Here is a 25,196-nt window from a genome sequence, read left to right on the forward strand (position 1 = left end):
AGGGGTCTAGACGGTTGGTACAGCGATAACAGATCTTTAATGTATTGTGGTGCTAAACCGTTCAGTGATTTATAAACTAACAACAGTATTTTAAAGTCTATTCTTTGAGCTACAGGGAGCCAGTGTAGGGACTTTAAAACTGGTGTTATGTGGTCACACCTCGAACATTTGTTCAGTGCACACAGAACAAACCACCTCTATGCACCCTCTTCAAGATAAAAGCAGTTAAACCTGTGAATAACACTCTTTATCTGCAGAGTTAGTTAAATCTCTTAAGAACCACAGCAACAGATTTTAGGAGTCTACAACTCATCAGCATCAGTTCAAGATGACCATCAACACAAAAAGGAGCATATTTCACAGATATTGAGCTAATTTTGGTGCATTAGTAGCAGAGAGTCATCTTCAACACATTCTTTAAGCTCTTAAGTTTGCAAAATCTCCCAATCATTCATGAGATCACGCAAATTTGACCAAACCAGCTTAAACTCTGAAACTAAGCTCAGCCTACGCTAGGAAGTGACAAACTCTGGCATGACGGGAGGCGGGTGACATGCATTCCTTCAGGAAACGGTAGGTCTTTGGTTTGGAGGTAAGTTTTAAAAGCAGAGGACTTTAAGAGAAGAGTAAGACCTTGAGTCCATTAACAAAGAGGGATAAAAATCAGTCTGATAAATCTAAATTATACCCGTGTATGAGAGTCACCCCAAACTGGTTATCTTTCACCATCTTGATGGTCTTTTTATCCACAACACTGGTGAATAAGACTTCCAACAATTACTAACACTTACACTGAGATGGCTGATAATGTCTTCCCAAGAAGCAAACAAATTGATTTCTTTTTGCTCCCATCAAATAAAAAAAAAAAAAAACTTCCAGTAATTACCCCACATGGCAAACAAAGATAAAAAGAAAAAGTGAAGGGAAAGAAAGAGAATAAATTTGCAAAACATATAATTTTTTTTTTTTTTGGCAAACATTTCTTCTAATGATATTGTAATAAGATGCCGTGCAATAGAGTGGGAATGGAAAACGTAATTACATGCATTAGTTTATCTAAGCGCTTGTACCGTCGCAGATCCATCAGTTTTTCAGAGCTCATCTGGAAGCCCATGCATCACTGTCAGGAGCCGTTTGATGGGGGGGAAAAACGTGTTCATTTGTTAGCTTCGTTTAAAAGATGGCGCCTCAGATTCACTTAGTTCCAGACGGAGCAGAGCGGTTATGACAGCGCCATTACAAAAACCACACATAAAACAGAGACGGGGTCTGAGACGGAGCACTCCGCGCTTTGGCAACTTCATCAGCTTTGTGCATTAAGGTGATTACAGTCAATGAGAGCTGCAGCCGTGTGGTGTTTGTTAATGACGAGACGACACGGAAACGGCTTTTCTACCTGCGCTGGCGTTCGCTGCTTACCTGAGGCTCAGATCTACACACCTTTAACTGATAAACCAAAAACAGAAAAAATTCATTCTTCATGGATTAAACAGCCTCCAAGCAGTTTAATTTTCTGTGATAATCTGCATGGCTTCTTGGGCTTTGGAGGGTTTGTTTTTTTTAGGTTTTACTATGCGAACAAATACACTACATTGCCAAAAGTATTCACTCAGCCATCCAAATCACTGAACTCAGAGGATGCTGAGGAGCACAGAGGTCTCCAACGTTCTGCAGAGTCAGACCTCCAACCTTCATGAGGCCTTCAGATCAGCTCAGGAACAGAGAGGAGAGAGCTTCATGGTATGGGTTTCCATGGCAACAGCTGATCCAAGCCTTCCATCACCAAGAGCAAAGCAGGAGTTAGGCTTCAGCACACCAAGACATTTTGGACAATTTCCTGCTCTCATATTTGTGGGAACAGTTTGGGGACGGCCCCTTCCTGTTCCAACATGGCTGAGCACCAGAGCACAAAGCAAGGTCCACAAAGACGTGGATGAGGAAGAACCTGACCGGCCTGCACAAAACCCTGACCTCGACCCGACAGAACACCTTTGGGATGAATCAGAGCAGAGACTGAGAGCCTTCTGTCCAACATCAGTGTCTCACAGATGAGCTTCTGGAGGAATGGCCCAAAATTCCCACAAACTCTCCAAAACCTTCCCAGGAGAGCTGAAGCTGTCGGGCCAACATCAGATTAAACCCCGTGGATGTGAGTGTGAAATGAGGCGAGTGAATACTTCTGGTTATATAATCTATGTTTTACATTCGATTAAGGTGATAATGTTCACTGAATACAGAAATTCTGAAAGGAAAATTTGGGAATGTTTAGCTGCTCTGTCATTTGTTTTTCCAATTAATCCTTTTTGTTTAAAAAAAAAATACACATGAATAAATTCCTCACCGTCTGAGTTGATTATTTCTCTCACACAGATTATGAAGCTCATTCAAAGTTCAACAGAAGGTTGGATGAATATTCATCTTGGAGAGAACATCATCTGCATCTCGTAGGAAGTTTGTATTTCTGCTAGACTCCAGATAAAAACTCAGTTTATTTTAACAAGGCTTCAGCACTGAAGCTGGATCTGCAGGACTGGGTCTCCTTTTCTTTCTTTACGTCTGTTAATGTTTCTTTTGGCTTAAAAATAGATATTTTTTTTAATAAATTTGGTTCAGATTTATACTTTTTACGCAGAGACTCCCTGTGCTTTTTCTCTAAAGAAAATATAAAAAAATAAATAAATTCTAGTTTAGTCACTGGTTTTATTTTAATTTTTTATGCTATTCTGTAATTCCTGCTTCTCACTCGTGCACAGCACAGTTTCCTAAAAGCATCAAAATATTGCCAATTTGTTCTTTTAGATATAAAATTTTAAATATCGTGAGTAAAATACAGGGATTTTCACTAAAATTGGTTCATTTTTTTAATTAAACTATATGAAAAGCCTCCAAAAACTTACAAGTCAGTTTCTTTTTCTATTTTTATCATTTCCAACTACATTAAAATTAATACATTCTGTCAAAATCTTAAAACACTGAAACTCCCTTTGAAACCCAAATGCAGTTTGGAGGTTTAGAGTTTTATTTTTTAATCATCTGAGCTAATAAGTGTTTGATATTTCAGTAACACTCCTAGCATGATTACGAGCCAATTTCAGATATTTCCCAGCCTCTTGTCCACCATCTTCCTCTCAGCTGATGAAATGATGGTTTTTGTCTCAGAGTTTTTATTTTTCTTGGAGGTCGGAGGGATTTGGTCCCAGAAGCTCTTGTTGTGTTGGGACAAAAACAGTTTGTTCCATCTTTAATCCTAAATATCCGTCATCTGACTGCAGCATTGAGGCCATCATGGGATGCTAAAAGAAAAAACTCTACAAAAATCAGGAACAAAACTCTTGAAATGAGCCTTTTTTTCCTTTCAGTAAAATAACATACATGTAGTGTAAGTCAATGAGTGAATGGTTGCCCAGTGGACAGAGACAGCTGGACAAAAGGACAGATTCACTTTGGTCTTGGCCCCGCTCCGACTAGCCATTTGCTCATCATCTGTGTCGGACTATGTCTCCAAATGGAGGTCGTTTACAGAATTATCTACAACAGGTAAGATATTATTTCTTCACACCTTTACCACAGATCTCCCTTTAGATTATCCAGCTCCAATCATCCAGATAAAGTCTGAAGAGTTTTACTTTGAAAGGGTTTCGGTGCACGGCCTCCGCAGGTGTTAGAGCCTCAAACGAACCCGTCACCATCTGGTTTTATCGCCTTCTTCTCTCAACTCCTGCAGATTCTCCGCTTGCTTCACCTAATTTGTCTTTTCACGTCAAGTTTAAAAACTTTTCTGTCCTTCAAAATCCTTCACTAATCGCAGATCTCGTCTGAAAACCGTCCAAGCACTTTTTTAAAAACACACGCTCCTTAATTAAACTTCCGCTCCAGCACACAGCGCAGGTCACTACTTGGACATTTGAAAGGGCGTTTAAACTAAAGTCATCCATCCTACCTACACAATTAGCCAGTGAGCAAATTGTGCTTAATTAATAAGTGAATAACCCTGAAAAAAATGTTGCGTAATTGATGATACAATTAACGAGTACAAGGTTTTTCAGGAAACTGTCCTTTTCGAAGCCTGCAGAAAGAAAAGGAGGTTTGTGTGCAGAAGACCATCACATTCCTCAGTCACCGACTCGTAATGGACGTTAAACATGGAGCTGAAGAACAACACAAACACAATTGAGTTAGCGGGCACTTACAGGGGAAAAGGGCTGCCCCATATATTTGCGTAACAACACATAACTGTCACTAAATTACATGTCATTATTGAGCAGATCATATGGATTCCACTTATCGTTCCTAATGGCTTTGGCTTTTTTTGTTTTTTCTTTTATAAAAGATCTGGTCTTGTCCGCCCTCCCATCCTTCCAGTGAAAACAAGAATCTGTTTATTTGGTTTCAAACCTCAGTTTCCGGCTGAGCATTAATGACAGACAGCGAGGCATCGAGGCCAGCAGAGAAGAAGAAAGCAGCTCACACATGGGAGAAAAACGCCCTCCGCTGGACGTTTGAGGAAACACCTGAACAGGATCTCAATAACTGATTGTCAGCTGGTTTATTGAACAAAAAGGTCGGTTCTAGTTGTATAAAATGTGAAATTACGACTTCATTCCTGATAGTTATCTCCTACAACATGCATTTTTTTTATTGCACAATTAGTATTTTCATTTTTCCCCCGGGGCTTTGGAAAATTTTATGGGTTTGGTTTCACGAAAAAATAACTTTTATGCACAATCTTTGAGCAGGACACGAAGAAAAATAAAACTAGTAGCTATTTTTAAGAGATTCCTCTTTAATGGGAAATCATTTGACAAATGAAAGATAGATTAAGATTATTTTATGATGAGAAATGACGTTAAAGTTGATAAGTTGTAAATGTTCAGAGCAGGTGGAGGAGCTGCTCCGTTTTTATTTTTTAACTTAAACACGTTATGCTGCCCCTTTAATGTAAAGATGTTTTTTTAAATGAGTAATAAGTAGTTAATGGAGTTATTAAACTCTAAACATAAAGAAGTAAACTAACAAGAGTAAAAAGAAAAAGAAATTGAAGAAATAGAATGCAGTGTTTGATTAAGCTAAATAGTGAGTTTGCTTCAGGAAAATGTTTTATAACTGATTTTAAAATGATTAATGAGGTTTAATAGGTTGGTTACAAACACACAAATAACCCATTTGTACAATACTTTATAAACGAAGTACCCTGACTGGAAAGTGGCACCCTAAAACAAATTAAAAAATAAAAGCAAATCCCTCATTGTGCCCCCCTCTTTCATGAACTGACTTGGTTCAGTCCAACAAACTTTGAGTGATGTCGCATTAATTAGGAGCGCATGATATCCACAAGTTTTTAAAATCTTAAAAACACAGAAAGTCTTTCTTTCCGGAGGTTTGAACTCTGCACCATTAACAACAACCCGTCATACTTCCTGAAAGTTTCATTAAAACTCATTCATGAGATATTTTGCTAACACACGTCCACCTTTGCCGTATGCGTTCGGAGTAATGAGAGACAGGAAATAATTTCACCTAAACCCAAGCTAATAACATTTAACTAATGGAAGCATTGTTGCTCAACTGAAATAATTTCTTTTATTTGTAAATTACCTTCTGTTTCCGTCTTCCCTTATGTGGTTTTATTATTTGTCCAGAGAAGGTAAAAACACTTTATTCCTACCTCAATTTGAAATGGAAATTGTTGAGCATTTAATTTGTTGGCAGCTCCTCCTGCGTGATTCATGAAAGGCCGGTAGAAGGCTAATTGTTCAAATTAATTTGTGTAAATGACTAAGCAAGAGATAACAGAATTACATCTGCACTTCCTTGGCACGGGTTCAGCAGTGACGGCCTCGACAGGCAGCTGCATAAAGACGGCATCCATGCCAAAAATTAAAAGCCACAAAACATTAATTAATAGACTTTTTGTTGCGTTAATCTGCGCTGAAATGTTTAAGGGAGAGCGAGATGGGGGTAGGGATCAGAGCACAGAGGTAGGCGGCGTGAATAATTAGAATAAATAATGTTCATTAAACGTTTTAAAAGAAGGGCTTTTTTTAAAAGTGGGTTCAATTAAAACTCACAAAAAAAGAGAGGCTTTAGTGTTAAGTTTTTGAAAACCTCATTAATCAGCTGGTAATCACCGCGTTAAAGTCTCAGAATATTTACTTTTAGGTTTGAAAGTGCAGCGGGAGTGTCCACGGCTGAAGAAACTAGCAGACCGAGTCACGGGGCCGAGCACAAGGTTCAAGGTAAACCACGGGGTTAAAACGTCACCACTAAGTTTTTCTAAATTAAATGGCTTTTAAGAAGATGCCAGAGATGAAACAAGTTTTCTATTTTTAATTTATGTTTGTTTGTTCTTCCTCCTTGAGTAACAAAGCACTGTCACGTTCATTCGAGATGAAAACCCGTCTCTCTTTTAAGACAAGCGTTTGCAACAAGCTACATGAGTTAGCATGTTAGCAGGTGAGATCTGTACAGCCTACTGCAGGCTAATAACCCAGCTAACTATTAACAGAATGTTCGGCTCTTAAAGTTACTTTACAAAGAGCAGAACAGCGATTAATGCGTTTAAGTTAAAGATTTGTAAGCAACATTCGTGACCGGATGCCAGAGCCTTTGTTTACAGACGGAAACAGCCAAGGTGACTGAAAATAGGCCAACAATGGCAACACCATGGAGAAGTCTGACAATTAATGTTGAAACTGTAAACTTATTGGTCTAGAAGAAGTTTCACCCAAGCCACAGGTTTGAGCTCTGATTTCGTGGCGCTTCATCTCCTGGTATTTATTCCTAACAGCTGTCTTCTCGACCTCTTCTCCTTCGCATTTAACAGCAGATTCATTCTTATTTTTACACCTAGAAGTCTCCGTCGAGATTCTATGGGCGTCAGAACCCGCCATATTTATTTACCTCCGCAGATTACAGCCAGACTAACTCAAGCTTCCACGTAGATTTCAGCGGATTCAGGCGAGCGCTTTGTTTACATGGAACTTCAGAATCGTACATCAGTATATCTGAGAAACTACCGGTGTAAACCCCATCAAACTGCCACTGTTTATCTTAGACCGGTTTATGCCTACCCGTGCTCCTCCGAGGATGTAGGAGCATCAATCAGAGCTGCAGATCCTCCTGTTCTCCCTAAACCGAGGCAGCAGCCCATACTTTGCACTTGTCAATTTGGAGCTTTATCTACACGCTTGAAGCTAATGAGCCATCTCAAACTCCTGATGGCCAGGATGTAAATGATCTTAACTAGCTCTCCGTCTTCTGTCAGGAGGCTCGAGAAGAGAAGGGGAGGAGCTGGACCTGCTGGCTCCTCCACAGCTTCTACCGAGCCTCCTCTTCTTCTCTTAAACCAGAGGAGGGCTGGGCTGCCTTATAACTGATAGGCTGCACACAGTTCATCTAAGATTTTGTTAATAATCTTTGGCTCTACAGCCAATTAATGTGAAAGGTGTCCTTATTGGAAGCAACTTAAAGTTCATGATTTTGAGTTGGGGGGGAGAGAGAACAAAACATTTTTACTCCAACGCTGGGCCCGATTTGGACCAACCCTGGGTGGTTTTAACTCAACAGGTTAGGGTTATTGGTTTAACCCAGCATACTGCTTTTGTACCTGAAAAATGGATTAGAATGACTAATGACTTGTTGAATTAAAGCTACTAAAGAGCAGACTTTAAAAAATAAATAAAATCTGCCTTATTAGATAATTACAGCTTGGGTTTGTGCTAGCTAGCTGGCAACCCAGACTCACCGTTTGATACCAACTACAGTTGTTGAAGCCAACCAGGTTAAACATCTTCTTGCTAGTTGGTTTAACCGTCTTATCTTTATTTAATAAATGTTAAAGCAGAGGTTGAGTCAGGTTTTGTTCTAAAATGGCCAACTGAAGAACTGAGATGGCTCATCTTGACCCAACCCAACCCATGAGTCAGCTTTAACCCAGCAAATAAAAGCCCTAATCTGTTTAAAAATGTGACCACATCTATTGGAGTTCTGATACAAATCATAAAACGAGGTATTCAGGAGAAAAGTAAAGCTGATCAGAGGAGGAGGAATGCTCCTGATCTGGTAAACAGAACAGCACAACAAACTTAATGATGGCTAAAGCTCGCTCAAACTGAAAATTCCCCATTTAAATTCACCTTTTCCAAATCAACCTGAAGAGAGAGAGTCTCCCACCGTACATCATTCAAACTCCAATTTTCCACCAACACACAGAACATGTAAACACACCAGTTTCTCATCTGCTTCTCCTCCTGCCAGCAGTTCAGGGGGTGTTATTACCATAAATTACGGCCGTAACTCGAGGTGGGAGGCAGATTTTTTAAAATAGTCCAGTCTGGGCATCCATTTAACTCTGGTAAACTTCCTCACTGCGTCCAGTTCATGATCACTCATCCAAGCAAACTATTTTATGCCCGACTTGCCTGACGCATGAGATCAAGACGTCAGGATCATTTTTCCCAAACCCCTGTTTCTTCCTTCATCTCCCTAAAAGAGAAACACAAACTGCTGCTTGTGTTGTTGTTTTAGCAGGAAACCGACTTGCGTCTGAACAAAGACACACGAGCCCGGTTCGCCTCAGAGGTCCCTGAACGCACCGCACGCACCGACAGAATCAACTCATCACCTCCATCTTCAGAGAGCAGGAAACCCTCACAGCAGGTGCAATATGAGGGTTCAACAGTCATTTATAATATTTAGATTAAAAGAAAGACAAAACATGTCATGTTTGTCCACAGCTTCCCAACGTAATCATGTCACAGTTCAGGAAGAGAAACTCTGAGATGGAAACAGGATTATTTAATATTTTATGCTGATCTACCCTGAAGGACCACAGATGGAAATTAGCCGGCGGCTAAATCGAGTAAAACACAAAAATACTTTTTCTCTGTTGTTCTACGTAGAGCAGCGTCCACCTGACTGGAGCTTCAACCCCTAAGTACGGTAATTTCAGAATCCCTCATCTTTACAACACAGTCTCATCTTTTAAAGGAGTAAACATGAGATGAACACTGATTTTTACTTTTTAAACCACTGTCTCTTTTGCAGCTGAAGTAAATTTATTGTTGCATTTTCTTAAATCTTTCATCCGTTTCAGAGAAAGACACCATGAGGCCGTCACACTGAGCCATTCCTACGTGGTTACACATACAAAAATCAAATTAATGTGAAGATTAAATCCTAAGAGATGGTGTAACAGACTACATCTCAGACGGATGAATGCACCATTATTAGGTGCTCCGCAGTTTTCTGTTAGTAGCCATGCAGTCAAATGGCAGAAGCTTTTAAACTTTAAACCCAAATCAGCCTCCATACCTTTAAAAACACGACAGGCGCACAACAGAAGGTAAAGATTTTAGGGTTGGGACTTATTTGTGATGACCAGAAGCAGTATTGATTAGTTTCTGCTAACCAGTGGGTAGGGATCAAATAATCAGCAGACTGATTTTAATCTGAGCCGACAGCATCTGTACTGATGCAGGTTATGGATTAAATCGATGCAGGTTTATTAAATCTTTGCACCAATAAAGTTCAATCGCTTAAAACTCAACAGCAGGTTTGTTTCTACGCACAAGAATAAAGTGAATAAGGTTAAAATGTAGTTTGCATGAAGAACGGATTCCCTCTTTTCATTTCTTACAGCGGACAGCGTTCTTCCTGCTTTACTGGTTTCTCTTTACTGATACCTACAGGTCAGGAGGAGAACTGCAGCAGCACCAAAATAAACGGCAACAAACACTGAAAATGTGCTTAAAGCTGCGAATCAACTCATATTCCAGGGGAATAAAAACTCATGTTTTATTCTTTATAATGTAGAAAACACATTTTGCTGCTCTATGCTGGGTTACTGAAATAGTATTCAAAACATCGGCTGCTAATACGTTTATTTTGCACAAAACTATTTTTTGTGAGTCAGGTTTTATGAGAGTCCCCACCTTCGGCCACTACCCATCCCACATTGCACCCGACCCCTTTGGCCCCTCCTATAGGGGGTGAGCCCATGGGAAGGGGGACCCACATATCCTCTTCGGGCTGTGCCCGGCCAGGCTCCATGGGTGAAAGCCCGGGCACCAGGCGCTCGCCAACGTGCCCCACCTCCAGGCCTGGCTCCAGAGTGGGGCCCCGGTGACCCGCGTCCGGGCGAGGGAACACGGTGTCCAATAATCGTACTCGTCATAAGGGGTCTTTGGGCTGCACTTCGTCAGGCCCCTCACCTAGGACCTGTCTGCCTTGGGTGACCCTACTAGGGGCATTAAGCCCCTGACAGCATAGCTCCTAGGATCATTGGGACACTCAAACCCCTCCACCACGATAAGGTGGCAGCCCAGGGAGATTGCCTCCTGGACGCTTCCCTGGTGAGGTGTTCCGGGCACGTCCCACTGGGAGGAGGCCAGGACACGCTGGAGGGACTATGTTTCTCGGCTGGCCTGGGAACGCCTTGGGATTCCCCCGGAGGAGCTGGCCCAAGTGGCTGGGGAGAGGGAAGTCTGGGTCTCCCTGCTTAGGCTGCTGCCCCCACGACCCAACACCAGATAAGCGGAAGACAATGGATGGATGGATGGAGGTTTTATGAGAGTGTTTTGCAGTTTTAAACACGACCCGTTCATGAGCGGCCACTCTTCATTAAGCAGTAAATGCAGACATTGGATCATTCTCCTGCTTTGTTGTATCAGATTACATTAAATCAAAACTCATCGAATCATATCGTATCAGTTTTTCCTGCCCATCTGTCCTAAACGAATCAGGATTGTTGGTCTTGTATCAATGCGTACTCAGGGCAGCTGATATTTGGGTTTCTGGTCTGAAAACTCAGCTAAGGCCCGGCTCCTCCCGTCTTGCGTTTCCTACCTCCAGTTTGATGTCCTCCATGTAACGTCGCGGCGTGTTGAGCCTCTCAGCCCGCAGACAGACTCCAACCTGCAGCAAGAAGACAAACAGCTCAGCTCAAAAAGTCTGACTTTTTCGACTTTTTTGCTCAAAATGAACGGCTGGCTGGTACGGTTCTCACAACTTTATCTTTTATGATCAATTCACAGAAAAAATAAAAATAAAAAACAGACTCAATTTCCAACTGAATCATCTTTCCTCTCCTCACCGTCACCATTTTTCCACCTCTGACATCCAGACAGCTGGTCCTCCCATGTTGCCTCCAACCTCATTTTTTTCCCTTCGCCTCTTATTTCTTAATATATGAACCCTCTTCTTCTTCTCCTGATACATATTCACTCTTGATTGTGGCTGCCAATTAGCCACCAGGGCTGAGGCAGTTCATCCATCTGACTTAAAGGTTCCTCGTCGCTAATTCTGACGGTCGGGTCAAGTAGCAGAGGGGCCCATTAGGAGGAATAATGAAGTCCTCAGTGAGCGATCATCAATGACTTCAGAGTGCTATTAATCCTTTAAAGAAATCATCTTTATTTTTAATGTTTGCCTTTATACCGTCCAGCCAGCTGCTGCAACGTCTCATTTATCCAAGACGTAATAAACATCATATATAATTATTTTTTACTCCATTGTTGATTAGCCTAATTTTTTTCCTGCGTCTATTTGTGCCATTTCATTTGTTCTTATTTCCAGCCTTCATTTTTTTTCCCTCTTTTGTTTAAACCTCTGGTCTACGTTATTACTCTGGTCTACACTTCAAATATTAGAGTTTAGAGTATTTATACGGCTCTGACCAAACGATCTAGAAGAAATAAGTGTCCTGTCCTGGAACTGGAGTGAAATTCAAGCCATTTAAAAACGATTCATGATAGAGAAATAGCAATTTCTGCTAAAATTATGTGTCAAAAACTAAAGGCATTGCTGAAGTTTGCTGATGAAGCTGAAACTGAGTTTTTAAAACAATTGGCGTTAAAAAAAGGAGCAAAAAGAGTAGCTAACAGCTAAAGTTAGCATAAGGAGGCAAAACACAGATTTCAAAGAAGAAGTTTCTGAAGGAACTGGAGCTCTAAATGCATTTTTATATTAATTTTATTTTAAATTACGTAAATTTTGAAAAGTAAAACAGTTCTTGCACACTATCACTGATCAAAATGAACATTTTGATTTATGATAAATAAAAATAGCACAAATTATGTTGAAGTAGTTCGCACAAAACATCTGGAAACGTCTGAATGCCAACTCTACGTTCACACAGAGAATTTGTAGCGATTCACTTTTTAGGAAGAGATTTTGTTTTATATTAAAAGTGTGTTTAATTAAACTCTGTTCTGTAGCCAGTTTTGACCAGGTAACATTAAATGAAATTAAAAATCTCAATGAGTTTAGAAATAAAACAAAATAATGTTTGGTCCTGCTCTAAAACCTGAGTTTTTTTTATACCATAGCTTATCTTTTTAAACGTCTCACATCAACCTTCAATATTTATTTATTTAATCTGTGCACGTGTTTATAAATCATTCTGTTTGTGGTCGTGAGTGACAGTGGAGGAGGAAAGATGAGTTAAACCAGACTCTCCGATTCTTCCGAACATGAAAGATGAACCCGATTCGCCGCCCTGACAGCGAGCGTAAAGCTTCTGTGCTTTCGTGGCGCTGCTCCAGTCAAACTGTTCATTTTAACTATAATTGTGCCATTTATCAAAAACGCAGCTCAGCTTCATCACGCTAACAAGATCTGAGCAGAGCCACGGTTCGGGCAAGTCATCATTTAGTGTTTGGAGTAACAAACCCGGCGACGGAAACAGCAGCAGAAACACTGAGTCTAAAACGTCAGTTTTTAAACTCAGGTTTCTGTGATGATTTGGAACCAAACAAAGTTCTTAACCCTGCCGTGTCTACCTACGAACCTGCTGTCCTTCCCCAGGAGAGAACAGGCCGATTTAGGGAAATATCACAACCATTTCTGAAACTTTTTATTCTTTTCTAAATAAAAGACTTTTCCAGGTAATAAAAAGATTCATCTATAAACCCCTTTAAGAGATAATTACAGCTTCATCGAGTCTACAGAGGCTGAAAACATTAACATCATAAAATACACTTCACAGTCCACAGTCAGTGTTGGGATAACTCCAAGCTACTACCACACAAAAGTTTACCTCGATATCTGTAAAATATCCCATGAACCACGAGGAAAATTTTAACAAAACTCAACGTAATCACTGGCTGTGCATCCATAACTGATTAACTTTAGGAGTCAACGCAACTCAAGATGGCTGTCACACTGAGTTTACAAACAGAAAAACGTCTAAAACTTAGTTATTTTTACTGATAATGTGCTAAAGTCTGACATGGTAGTAGCTGAGAGTCATACTCTGAGCTCAGTTCAAGAGTCAAGCATGAAAGGTGGCGGGCGATATGCATTCCTCCAAGAAATGCTAAGTCTTTTCTCTTCCCACTCGTCTTTCCATGTAGGAAAGTTATCCTTCAGCTGAATCTGAAGCTTCCCCGTGCCGTTCACTGTACTTTTAACGAGAATTAAAAGCTGCGCTCGTCTCTGCCGGCGGATGTAAGATCCCAGCAGCTGCGTTTCCCCGACTGCATCCTCTCATTTAATTAGAGCCGAGGTCAGGGCACCGCCAAAAACAAACAACAGTCCGTTTACCCGCTTTGCATCCAATTCTTTCAGATGATTATGAGGCTCGTCTCTGCAGCTGATGGAGAGATTAATCTTGCTTTGATAGAAATGTGTCAGATTCTGCCGGCGGTGATGGTCGTGATTTATCACTCCGGACAAATCTGGGCTTGAACGCCTCCCCTCCTGACAGCTCCATCACGGCAGGAACGTCCCAAAATGTCACCTGTTGTTCTCAGAGTGACCTTCTAATTTTCTAATTCAATTTCAAGACCACTAACCCCCCCGCCGCCACCGCACCGCTCTCCATATCATGAACCAGTAATAACAATTACGCAGCACGACTGGCTTAAAAACCTGCAATTCTCCTACTTTAAATCACAACTCAAGTAGTCTTTTATTAGGCTGCCTGGTTAAATCAATCTAAATCTAAGCATAATAAGTCTCTAATCAGGTGCTGGGGAGAATAATAGGTTGTCACGCTCGAGGAAAAATAGGCAATCATGGAATGTTTTCTTTAATTAGGCCGACTAAAGTAGAAGGGCACGGCGCGAGTGTGGGACACATTCATCATAGCCAAGGTGGGAAATTACTTCAATTACTCAGGAAGGGGAGAGTGAACTGAATTACAGGAGTCAGAGAAGCAGAAGAGAAGAGATCGTGATCTGCAAGGAAGTCCGTGTGACACCGAGGGCCGGGAAGGCAACGAGGAAGGAAGTGAAGGAAGGACGGGGAGGGGAGAGGAACGCACAAACATTTTATTACTTTTGCTTCTAAAGCAGGGATGAAAACCCATCAGTGAGATCTGCAGATAAATCAAAGAGTTTGTTTTCGCCTGGAAGCAGAATCTCTCATTAAACACGGCACTAATTTTCATCAAAACCTCAACCTAAACCTAATTTAAAGATGGCCGCCACAGCGCATCCACTTTAACCAACACAAACATGACCATAAGTCAGTGAGTTTTACAGAAACTGAGCGTGGTAGTAGCTGAGAGTCATCCAGAACACAGACTCTGAGCGTGTTAAACGTTTTAAAGTTCGACCAAAACAACTTTCAGAGCTGCTGGGGATGAAGGCAAACGTTTTATTTTGATGCATTTCAGACCAGCTATATCCAAATTAGAACTTGAAAATTAAAACTATTTCCTTTCAAAGCAGAGAAGCTTTCTTGTAATATTTCACAGTCGTCTCGATCAATCATTGAGGTTTTCAGAGTTTTTCTTTAGACCCAGTTTCAGTCCAGTACCTGACCATGACAGTGTTTTTTGCAGCGTTAGCTTGAAAACCAGGTCGAAAGAATCAGAGTCCGGTCTGAAAGATTCGTCCAAAAAAGAAGAAAAGTCTCATCTTCAGAGAAATAAATCATCCTTGAGCTTATTATTGACACGTTTTCAGCACATAGCTCTTTAAGCACCTTCTTGGAGCTAAAATCTCATTTTGGGTTTGTCAAAATCTTATTTTGGGGATTTTCAAATGGTTTGAGTAAAGAAATGGGAACAATTTGTGTCTTTCTGACGAAATGCTGGTAACAAACAGCAGAAAAATTCAATTTCAAAATAGTTTTGTGTTTGTCCTATTAATCATTGAAGTGTAAAAGCCTCCTAAACTTAATGATGAACCAGTTAAGTGGGTGAAATATTTGTGAAAAACTCTGAAATATCTTCAGAAAGCGTCCTGATTGAGAAGACCACTTTAAAAAGATTACAAGAAAGTCCGACATGAGACATGAGAAATACTGTAAAATGAGAGAAACTACAAGGTTAGACAGTATTTAAAGGAAATCAGGCAGAATATGAGACAAACTAAGAGTTTCCCAGCACTAAAAAGACAACTTCTACAAAATAAAACAGGAAGTAAAAACTAATAATGCACAGAAAGTAACGTTTAAACATGCATTACAAAAAGTAAGACTGACTAGGAGTAAAATAAGCAGAAAGAAACACTAAACCACAACAAAAGATGGTTAATAACCAACCTAACAGTGACAGGTGGCAGAGTTTAATAGGACAGACGTCGCAGGGACACATAAAGACAGAAGAATATTAAAGATAAACAAAGGTGACAGAGAGACAGATGGCCGGAGAACCGGGAGGAAGGAGAGGACAAAAGCAGGCTGAAGGTAAAATGAAGGACAGAAGAGGATCAACCAACAGTTTGGATGTCTCCTGCAGCCGTAATGTCAGATTTTATTCATCTCTTAAATTCAGGAAGTGACGTTTGCACTTCAAACTGAAAACAGCTCCTCTCTGCCTCTTCTTATAAAGGAAGTTCTGTCAACAACAAATGGGATGTTTTTAGGTTTTTTTTCCCCAGTTTTAACGTAACGTCTGCCACCTCCACACTGAGCGTAGATTACAATAAACAACATTCAGTCCATCAGTTCAATCAGAACAACATCTCTGATCAAACGTCACAAAAATAATCTGGAGCCAAACTATCACCACCAAGACCAACGTTCCACAATGTTCCACGGCGTTCCACGACGTTCCACATCCAAACAACAAGAGAGCGGGACATCTTTGTCCTAAACTACATTTACAGCAGCTCTGTGTCTCACCAACAACAAAGACACTAAATAATTTAATCAGAAATATGAAAAAATGTCAGCCATTCTTCAACATTCAGCTCAACTGATGAAATAAGAGATAGAAAGATTAAAAAATAAAAAAGTTATAAGCAGAGTCCAAAAGCTCAGATGTTTAATCTTAAACCATTTAAAGCTGACAGGTTTGGGGTCTCAATAATCAACTTATTTCATCTGAACTCAGACAGAAATTAACTCTACAAGAACATAAACTTTAATAATCTGACAATAAAACACATCTTAAAGTTGAAACCTGACTTTTACCACTAATTAACTGGATCTCTGTAAAGCTTATAGAGGCACAGAAATGCTCTTAAATATGGGATGGGATTTGTGAACGCGTTTATTTCTACTTGTGTATTCCAAAAAAAAAGTCCTGCCATTAGTTCAGGAACGTTCAGATACAGAAACAGTGAAACGAGAACTGAAAAGTTCATGAATTAAAATATTTCCTCCCTGCTGCTAATAAGAAAAAACTTTCAAACTTTGAAGAAGAGGAGGTTCCTGGAACAGCAGCGTTAAGAGGATCAGATTCTTCCAGGTTTAATTATGAGAAATACATTTTAAAATGTATTAAAGGACGATATGAAGTATAAAAACTCCACCTCTGTCCCTTCTCTCACAAATTAAAACTGTCATGAAACGCAGCGGGTGATATGCATTCCTCCAAGGACTGCTCGGCCTTTTCATGGATTCAGAGAAGCCATCCTGAGCAGGAAGTCCACCTGCTGCAGCGAGGTGGCGTTCAGGCCGGGAGCTCGCAGAGAGGAAACCGTCACAAACGCAGCAGGTTGAAAAGTGACACACGGTCATATTCAGATCGTACAACTCGTCCGCTTTGCTCTGATGCTAAAAGACTAGAAACTGCTGAAGTGAACGTTTTCAGCATCAGAGTCACGAAGCAAAGCAGCTGAAAGGTGGAGCAGAAAAAGGAGGACAAGCTGCACAATCTGAGTGAGTCTGGAAATACAAAACAGGTTTAAATAAAAATAAATTTGATGTTCATTCCTACGGACTCCATCAGTTCCTCCTGAGATGATGAGGAAAAAACAGCCTCTTACTGTAAATAAATTAATTAATTCAGGTCGTGGATTCAGTCCAGACAGAGTCACCTTTTGACATCGTGGTCAGATTTGAAAAAATAAATAAAAACCTGCTTTGTTTTTAACTTCTTTAGACATTACACACAACCAAAAACACCATTCTGTTAGTAAGAAAAGAGCAAAGTTCCCCAAAAACATGACCTAATGATGGAAAACAATGATTTAAAGAGTAAATTTTGATCAGATATAAATTTTGTGCTCATCTTGAAGCCGTAAATATGCAAGAACTATAATTAGCAGATATGAAATTGAACGTGTGCCAGTTTATTCCCCTGACAGGCCTAAACTCATGTGGTGTTTGATATGAAAACCTCGGAGCCGTCAGAGAAAACCCAACAGAAAGATGACGGAGAGGCCTCCGACAGCGGCTCACCGAGGTGAAGGACGGAGGTGAGGAAGCGATCGATGGAAGCGCCGCAGCAGGTCCGAGCGATCCATCACGGCTTGATGGGTGGTCAATGGAAACGGGAGGAGGAGGAGCGACGAAGGCGGCCCGCAAGGTCTGTCGGACCGCAGACGATCTGAGGCTTCTCTGCAGCAGCTGAAAGATAAAAAGGAGAGTTCAAAGAAAACCACATGCAGAAATCAAAATTTTAATTTGTATCCAAGCTGGTTTAATAGGTTAAAATATTTCAGAAACCTGTGCAGGAAGTGGAAACAATTCTGCCTAAAAGTACATTTTATTTATAAAATATGTCAAAGTTTTACAAACACGCAGCATTAGTTGTCATTTTTCCCCTGTTAGCTTCACCTTCTTCGTTCCTCTCATCTGTCCACTGAGCTCCATCATCCCAATTATTGTTATAAAGGCAATAAATCATTTCAGCTTTCATCTATTGTTATTGATGAATGATTTGTCATCTAATGCTGTGAAAAACGATGACCCAGCTCGCCGTCCCCCCCTCCGTCTCTCCTCGGCTGGCTGATGTGATACAGGACAGCAGTGATGGATTGTCTCCTTAAACTGTTGTTACACGTTTAATGTGGAGCTCAGATACAACATCTCATTCAGTCCGAGTTTCCCCGACATGAAGACGTAACGGAGCAGAGGCTCCGCAGAAGGTAGGGCCTCCAACAGCATCTGCAGATTTTAATTGGTCTTTAATGCTCATTATGTGGTTTTAACTCAGAGTAATTAGTGATAATTCTTTAAAGGAACTCGTGAAAGATTTATCTGTAGTTAAGTTAAGTCTGTAGGTGTAAAACATGATGTATGCACCGAAATGATCAAGTTTTATAAAACAAAACATTAAAAAAAAACCTCATTAAAATGTAACGTGGAGTCCCTCCAAATAAGCCATATTTGTTTAATCTAGGCACTGCACGGTCTGACCTTCAGGGTGAAGATCAGCAGCTGTCCTAATCGTTTCCTCTTGTGAGGAATCTTTCTCTCTGTAGAAGGATAGACCCCAAAGTTTGGAAATGACCTTTGACCCTTCCCAGACTGCAGCTGTTTCTCTAAGGTTATTGCTGATGTCTTTCAGCCCTGACGTTGTGTTAACACCAGAGCAGCAAAGTGACACGTCTGCAACAATCCTTCTGCATTTTTTTGTTAAATACATCATGAGATGGTGTAAAAACGTATACATGTTGTTCTTCTGAGGTTTAACTTCACTTTTAAAAAAAAAAACAAACAAGGACAAACTTCATATTGTTTATGTTGTGAAAAATCATCTTTTTAAACAGATTTGGGATCAGATATTTTTCTGATAAAGATGTGAAACAAACAGGTAAAAACTCTGCATTTCTATCATGTAATGTATTTATTGCTACATCAGGAATTGAGTTTTGTGGAATCTGTTTTAAATTTTATACCGGAAGATTTTTTTGACAATGACAATTTTCTGGCTGATTTTTGTCGTACATTAATCCCTAACAGGAAGTTTTAGATAAGACACGTTTGTACGATTTCATCAGGAGAACAAAAACAGTTTGGATTTTTTACCTGTTTTCATTGAGAGATAAAACAGAATCGTGTGTCAAAACTCCTCACAAGAAATCTGCAAAAAGCAAAGACAGACGTCAGCCTCCATCAGAGACACTCTGTTATTTATGACGTTTAAATTAAATTCACTAACCTTTCATCGAGCTCGACACATTTCAGATAAATCTTCAATTATCAGAAGCTCAAATCACTGCAGAAGAAAACAGATTTAATATTTTACACAAAAAAAATACATGAAAAAATGTTCAGACTTTCAGAATAAAAGCATTTAATTTAATATCCAAGCTGGAAATATAACCCTTATTGAGCCTGACTGGATTTTTTTGAAGAAACGTTTACACATTTCAATATTTTAATCAAATCTGTAAATTAAATTACACTTATATCCCAATTAATCATACACTTAGAGTCCAAAAAGCATCTTTCTCCTCAATAATCTTGTCTTTATGTCACTGAAAATTACAAAATAATGCATTAAATGCAAAGTTTAAACAAGCTAAAACAATTAAAATGTTAAATTTAGGAAATTAAAACAAAAATACTTTTAAAGGAAACAAAATTTTGTGGAAAATTGAACTTTAATTGTTCACAAAAATGTGATTTTTACCTTTTTTCCCCTCTGTTCATTAAAGTTTTATAGCTCATCTTAATACAGAAAAATACTAATTAATTTAACTGATTAACTGCCTGGTTTTATTACAGTAACTAAGGTTGTTTTATCACTTATTACAGGAGGTTAAAAAACATGATCATAAATATTTCAACGCTGACAGCTGAGGTTGTTATACTGCTGAGGATTCTTACATAAAAATAATAATTTAAATGCTTTTTACTATATTAAACCTCTAAAAATGTGTTTAAATGTTGCTTCAGCTCAGAAGAGTTAATTATAGAACGATGTAGACGAAACAACAGACTGGAAGAATTCAGCTGCAAAACATGCTTTTAATCCTATTACTGCTTTAAATTTCTGATGGATTTGTGTATTTTATATCTGCTTATTAAATGAAAAATGCAAAATGCAGCTCTTTAAATTATTTGACTTGTTTCAAACCCTACAAGTCCATCCTTGGATCTGATGTTTGTACATTTATGGAGAAAGATTCTTAAAAACAAAAGATCAAAATCAGTTTCTTTTTTACGTTTACTTCACATTATTGCAAAAAAACATTTAAAAGGAGAAAAATGTGCTCATATTATGCTATCATGCCAGAAGCAATAAAACAGAGCAAAAATATATAATAAAATTCATGTTCTCATTTTTTAACTTTGAAATAAATCTTTAAAAAAAACCCATACTAATAAACCCCTTTAAAAGAAATAAACTCAAAAGAATGTTGTAAATTAGCATATTTTAAAATAAAATGTTTCTGTCCTTAACTTACTACATTGAGGTAGCCCTAAATTATTCTATATTGTATTTTTAATTTGTTGCACTATCAAGAAAACTCTAATTTGTTTGAGAAAAATTTCAAAATCAGGCAAAACTTAAACTTTCTGTAACAGAACAGTCTGTTCACTCCAACTTAATTTACTAAAAATACATATAAGGAGTGTAAAATTAACAAATAAAGACCTCTGCATTGATAAAAATGCTGGTTAAAATGGGAATATTGATACTTTTTGGTCAGTAAATCATAATTTCGTTCGTTTTTGCGCTGCGACACAGTTTCAAACTTCACTGCTTTGAGCTAAGCTAACGTTAGCTTAGCATAAGGCTAGCGTTAGCTTTATGCGAAGCTAGCGAGAAATTAGCATACATGCTAATAATTCCACAGACTAACGGTTAAAAATGTCATTTATAACAACTCACCAAGTCTCTTTTGTCTTAATGTCCTCCGGTGAAATAAAATATGCTGTAGCTAACAGGTACGGACAGCCGAGGAGATGGTAATTACGAAGTTAGCACACCTGAGTGCTGATTAACACACCTATGAGCAGTAAGGCCGAACTCTGAACCCTGATTGGCCAGACTTGTCCTTTTAAATACAACTCATATGTCATAATAAGGAAACGAGTCTTTTTTTAGCTTAGAACTAAAGTATATGTTTTAAATTCTGCGCAAAATAGAAGCAAGAAGGAACAAAAAACTTCTTAGTTTCAATATGTATGAACAAAAGTTGGTCTCTACAGGTACTGAACCAGAAACTTCCCAAAATTTTAATTAAGGTTAATTGTTTGCTAATAAAAGTAGCTTAAGGCACTGAAAAAAAAATTAAAATAATACATTTTTTAAATGTAAAATTAACGCACTTCATTTGAGTAGACACAGAACTGTACAACCCTGCAAAGAACAAAATCAGAGCCAAAATACAGCCAGAAAATAAATGAAAAATTGTAAAAAATATAACTACAGCACAAGTTTACATAAATACAGAAATAAAAAACTAGTTTAATCCATAATAAAAATAAAACTTGGTTCCTAAAAACAAGCGAAGGCTGAGCCCAAACTGACTAATTAAGATGCAAAGCAAACCTGTTTTTATTAAATATGCATATAAAGATGTTACTGTAGTGCTTTAATCTGATTTCTCTTTGTAGTATTTAGTTTCAGGTTATAATTTGTTTTATAAAATCCAAATTAAACTTGCTAAAATAACTGCTTGTCATGCCCGATTTGGCCGCTAGGTGTCAGCATTGCATCATGATGATCTCTTCTTCTTTCAGGTGAGCTTGTTATAAAACATTAAATCAAAAGAAAACGCACACTTAGTTTAAAAGCTTTAAATATCAATGCTTTATTATCTGTTTTCCTTCTGCCTGATTTAAATCATTTTTAAGGATTATTAAAGTGCTTGTGATGGGGAACAAATGCAAAGTTCAGCCACTAGAGGGCAGTGTTCGACAAAACATCGCACCAAAGGTGCAGCGCGGCCATTTAACTGGGTTAAATCATCTTTAAGAATTCATTACAGCTGTTGTGTTCAAGGAAATTAACAGCTGCACTCATGCAATAATAAGACCCTTTTGTGTAATACGGCAAAACTAGGATTTCAATGAGAAAAGCACTGATGGACGCTTTCTATTTGTACAAAATTAATGTGTCATGAATGGCAGCAAGATTATAGAGATTTTTCTTCATTCTGATACTGATGATTGTGTTTTTGTGCCACAGTATGTACTGCCACTGCAGAAATAAGCCTTAATAAACCCACTGAACCCTTGCCTTTAAAATGTTATGAAAAAATAGCTCAGTTCCATTTCATTTGTCAAGGGGCTACTTAAGAATGAAAGATGCCATTTTATTCCCAAGGACGTATGAGCTCATGGTGCCTGGCCGGCTGCCTAGATGAGGAGGAAGAGGAGGAGGAGGATGTATTCATCAGGTGCATTACATCACCACAGGCCAATCCTTTTTTTTTCCCCCTGCCACGAGCTTCTACAGCGGCGTGTCGTCGAGTTGAACAGTTTGAAGTGAAAGAAATGGGACAAAGGAGCGTCACATGGTCACGCCAAGTGTGCTTCGGACTTCCAGCCTCTCTGTTTTCATCTTCGTGACAAGAGGAGAAGCCTTTATCGACTCAAAGACTCCGTGGAGTTGGGTTTTTATAAAATACAAAATGTAAAAATGGGACGTGGAGGTCAAAGAGTTTATAACAGCAAACAGCTGAGATGAGATCAGCAGATTAATTGTGTAGAAATACAGAAATCCTTCACTATCCTTCAGCATTTCTTTATTAATCAACTGCTTGTAAATGTTTAACATTATATCTGCATATGCAAAAAAAATATTTGTTGAATCACGTCTGCTTTCCAATAATATTTTTTCAGAATCTGTTGAGCCTGAATAAAGATAATTGAGTGTTTGCATTTTAGAAATACATATTTAGAAGGATTTTGTTGCTGAATTTCTTGTTTATTGTGAATTATCTTGTAGCTGTTTGTGTGGATTTGTTGTTTTTTTCTGAATCATTTTGAATTTTTGGTACCTGTAAGTAATTTACGGTCATGTTTCTGGATATTTCTGAGTAACGTTGAGCCCCTAAAGTTTATTTGGGTCTCCTTGTTCTGGAGGATCTTCCTGTTGGCGTTTTTCTCCAAAACGAGGATGAAACTGAGAAACAAACGAGCTTCGAGTGTCTCAGTTGTCTGTTTGGGTCATTTCGGTTTGTGCCTCCCACAGAAAAGCGTTTGTCTTTTTTTTACTCTGGAGTCAGGCGCCTTCGGGTCCTTCCACAGCTAGGTGTCTGGAGCTGGCTCACGAGTCACAGGTGGTGTTTACTTCCAAGCTCTCGGGTCCTGGAGCTGAATCATTGGTGTCGCTGACTGTCGGCAGCTTTCGGCGTTTGAGCTGTTTGAAAGCAGCGCTGTCAGATCAGATTAAACTTCCTCCTCGACGCACAAAATAAACACCCCGAGAAATGTTCAGCAGCTCCGACGCGGAATAAAGCTACAGATTCGGTGTAGGCTCGGATCGCAGGATGAGTCTGACTGCTGAAGGACGTCGCTGAAATTTTGCAGATGAAGCTAAAATAAGCAGAACAGAAGCGTTGAGCTAAAAGGAGCAAAACGGTGGATAAACGTTGTCCCATTCTGTCTGTCCAACAGTCCTGGATGGGAGCAGATGTTGCTCTAAAACCTGGAGATCCTTTCCAGAGGCACTAATGCACCCCCATACCATCAGAGAGGCAGGCTGGAGACACATCTGGCTTCTTCTTTGCCTGATAGAGCTTTAAGCAGCATTTGTGGACGGCACGGTGAACTGTGTTTACAGACAGTGTTCCTGAGCAGAACAGAACCAGCCGTGACCTTTGACCTCTGTTGACATTATGAGCTGTAGATGAGGGGACAGTCAGAGTCTTCCCAGTCTTCTGTAGAGGAACTTTATTCTGAAATTGTTCCTGTCAGCCTGGTGAACCTCTGCCCATCTTTACTTCTGACAGATTCAGCCTCTAAATCCTCTTTTTATCCTCACTCCTCTTCCTCACCTGCTGATAATTAACTTCTTATTAGTCACTAAAAGCTCCTCCAGATGTTTCTGATTCACCCCACTCTCTTTTACAGCCTCTTGTTGCTCCGGTCCCAACTCTTTTCAGATGTGTTGCTGCAATAAAATTCAGCATTTTGGAAATGGAGTTGTGTAATTTCCTTTGAGACTGATCCTAACGTGAACACCAGCCAGGCTCTGTTCACGGCAGGGCTGATGGGAAATGTAGTGTTCGGTTCCAATGCAGCTCCTGAGGTCAGGATGCTGCAGGAGTGATGCTGAGCAGCTGTCAGCTTCACTCAGCTTCAGCCTCGGAGTACGTTCAGACGTTTTAACCCCGACATGAACCCCCCCCTCCTTCTCCATTCATCCCATGAAGATTTCACAGACAGACAAATAAACGGCAGCTGTCTCGAGTCTCCTTTCAGCAGGAAGGTTAACGGCTGCACAGGTTGATCTGTTTAGCATCACTTCAGGAAAGCACATTTTGTTCATCTGAGCGCCTGGAAACTGAAACGTGTGAGCGGACTCTTAAATTGAACGCTCGGGGATCTGCAAATATTGACAGGATTAAATTTTAATGACTCTCGGGGAAAAAACAGGAGCGGCGTAAATCAAGGTTATCTTCAGGTCGCAGCAGTAAAAGTTGAAGACGGGGAATATAAATCTGAACCAGAGGATTCTTTGACATCCACTCCAGCCGTCAGCATGTCAGGGCTGTAAATCAGAGCATGGATGTTTTTAACATCTTTCTCTTTCCTCTGTTTACCACCTCTCACAAGTATATTTTTATAAAGAAGTAAATAGAAGGATAAAAATCTGTAAAAAAGCAAAAATGTTCTTTAAGCTCTTTAGCCCTTAATTGTCTTTAAATTTAAACACTTTAGTCAAATCAAAACAAAATGTTTATTTGAATTATGCATCTTTTTTACAGCCAGGGGGTGATGAGAAACACAAGACTAGTTTGTTTTCACCTGATTTTATTTAGATTTTCCAACATGTGCACAACAGGACTTCGTTGATTTTGTCCCGTCTCTGGCTGGTAGGAGACGAGGAACGTCCCGTCTCTGTCTGATAGGAGACGAGGAACGTCCCGTCTCTGTCTGATAGGAGACGAGGAACG

The 25,196-nt window shown here is 39.5% G+C and overlaps 1 long non-coding RNA gene across 1 annotated transcript in view; it reads right to left on the reverse strand.

Moving 5' to 3' along the window:
* LOC112451132 overlaps window positions 1-21,052 on the reverse strand; it is a 28,504-nt gene extending 7,452 nt beyond the window's left edge. The window contains exons 1-5 of the long non-coding RNA XR_003039885.2: window positions 20,960-21,052; window positions 19,280-19,336; window positions 19,147-19,201; window positions 17,575-17,742; window positions 10,846-10,914 (exon numbers count right to left, since the gene is read on the reverse strand). This is a non-coding gene — a long non-coding RNA (uncharacterized LOC112451132). The remainder of the gene's footprint in view (window positions 1-10,845; window positions 10,915-17,574; window positions 17,743-19,146; window positions 19,202-19,279; window positions 19,337-20,959) is intronic.
* Between the last annotated feature and the right edge of the window lie 4,144 nt (window positions 21,053-25,196).

This window comes from Kryptolebias marmoratus, linkage group LG23 (assembly GCF_001649575.2).
Source record: "Kryptolebias marmoratus isolate JLee-2015 linkage group LG23, ASM164957v2, whole genome shotgun sequence".
NCBI lineage: Eukaryota > Metazoa > Chordata > Actinopteri > Cyprinodontiformes > Rivulidae > Kryptolebias > Kryptolebias marmoratus.